Genomic DNA, 2,208 nt, shown 5'->3' with positions numbered 1-2,208 from the left:
AGGGGATTACAATGACCCAGGCCAGGGTACCCCTGGGCCGGGCAGGGACAGGGCTGGCAGGGGATTACAATGACCCAGGCCTTGGCACCATGTGGCCTGTGTTTAACGTGCTCCGCAGACTGACCATCCTTAACCTCAGGCCGGCCACCGTTCTATGGGACAGATCTGGGCAGCCCAACCCCGTCCTTGCCCCGTCCCTCTTTGCACCTCCACCCGCCCTTCCCCCACCTCTGTTCGCTCTCCTAAAGGCTAACACTGGACATGCCGATGGCGCCTTTCACATCAAGAGATCCCAGCCCACAGCCCTTTCAGTCATGTCTATAGACACCCAGGTCGTGTCATCAAACACTGAAAGGCAACCACCTCTGGGGTGGGACGTGTCTACAAGCCCACACAACACTGCCCAGGGAGCGAACAATCCTGTATCCCAATGAAATTATACAGGAATTTTAGCCTCCCTGGGGCATTGGGGTCAGCACTAGTCAGAGGGGAGCACTAGTCAGAATATTATCATCCATCCACCCACCCCCTCCCATTTCCTGCAGCACAGTGCCCTTTAGCACTGGGGTATTGGGGCTAGCACCGGCTCGGAGGGCACCCCCTACTGAGCCACCCGCCCCGCTCCCTGCGGCACAGTGCCCCCTAGTGCTGCACTGGGGCACATACTAGCTCAGAGGGGAGAGCGTCCCCTACTGAGTCACCATCACCTTTTCCTTTAGCCCCTGAGGTTTCTGTGGAGACCACAGTGCCCTTCCAAACACGCTCCCCTAAGGACGCCCGGATCACACGGGACCTGACAGATGGCTGGGTGCCGCCTGGCACAGTGGGACAACCCCTTCACATGCTGTCACGGCGCAGGGCACTGGGGAACCCACACGGCACAGCCCCTGAGATAGCCAGGGCTTGTTCACCGCCCTGCGGCATCACTCAGTGCTGTGCGCCTCAGGATAAGCAGAGCTGCTTGGGCTTGAGAGATTCATGGCTCAGCCAGTGGGCAGCTAAACGCCAGTGACCTGCCAACTTATCACTCCCTATCCCCGCCAGCAGCCAGCCATCTCTGCAACCCACACCCAGGAAGTCCCCTTGGCAGAAAGGGCAGTGCCCTGCTTAGGCTGGGGCCCCGGAAGCCAGAGGGCCCTGCCCCGCCCCATGGCATTGGATCCTGCAGACGTTGTGAGGGCAGCTCACACCCACTGATCCCAGAGCGGGCAGGGGCAGGCAGAGCCATGGCCCTGGGGGGTGCAGAGGGCAATGTGGATTGCAGGGGCCGGGATCTCCAGCAGGGCCCATCTGGGTGTCCTTTCCCTGGCAGTGACTGGCACCCAGGCAGCGGAGCCAGGTTGTGCAGCGAGGGGTGGGCGGCCGAGGCCCTTGCACCCGGCCCTGAGGCATTTCCTACAAATCCCTTTGGGAGTCCAGCCGTACTGGAGATCTCAGCATGACAGACTGGCAGCAGCTGGGCGTAGGGCCTAGCACAGGTGCCCGCTGAGCTGTGCCAGGACGTGGGCATGCAATGGGCATCTATGCCCACACCTGCCAGTCAGTGAAGGGGGGCTGCAGGGAAAGGGGATTCTGTGCCTCCTGAGAAGCTGGGTCGTAAGGCAGAGCGGACCGAGCATCAGGGTCTATGCCCAGCGGTGCCAGGCACCATCAGCAATTGCCTTCCCCCTCTGTGCCGCCTCCCAGTCTGTGGGTATTTAAGACTGGCAGCCTGTGGGGGCAGGGACTCTCTCGCCTGTGTACGTGCAGTGCCCGGCGCAATGAGGCCCTGGGCTCAGAATAAGGCTCCGGCCCCTCGCACCAAAAAGTCAAGCAGTCAAATACTCTGGCCGGCCCCATGGCAATGTAGAATATTATCATCCATCCACCCACCCCTCATGCATGCATCCATCCATCCATCCCTGTACATACACACCCATCCATTCATCCCCATACACATCCATCCATCCCTCCCTGTACATACACACCCATCCATCCATCCCTGTACACATCCATCCATCCCTCCCTCCCTGTATATACACACTCATCCATCCATCCCTGTACACATCCATCCATCCGTCCCTCCCTATATATAAACACTCATCCAGCCATCCATCTATCCATCCATCCATCCCCGTACACATCCATCCATTCCTCCCTCCCTGTAAATACACACCCATCCATCCATCCATCCGTCCCTCCCTGTACATACACACCCATCCATCCATC

General features: G+C 59.6%; 1 protein-coding gene across 2 annotated transcripts in view; it reads right to left on the bottom strand.

Annotated features, from left to right (window-relative positions):
• The window catches only part of SEMA3F (semaphorin 3F), a 104,793-nt gene that overhangs the window by 32,056 nt on the left and 70,529 nt on the right, over window positions 1-2,208 (bottom strand). The window lies entirely within an intron of this gene.

Source organism: Terrapene carolina, unplaced genomic scaffold, assembly GCF_002925995.2.
Source record: "Terrapene carolina triunguis isolate 2854851 unplaced genomic scaffold, T_m_triunguis-2.0 Scaffold235, whole genome shotgun sequence".
In the NCBI taxonomy this organism is placed as follows: Eukaryota; Metazoa; Chordata; order Testudines; family Emydidae; genus Terrapene; species Terrapene triunguis.
Note: the sequence above shows the minus strand (reverse complement) of the source record. Positions and strands in the feature narration are given on the sequence as shown.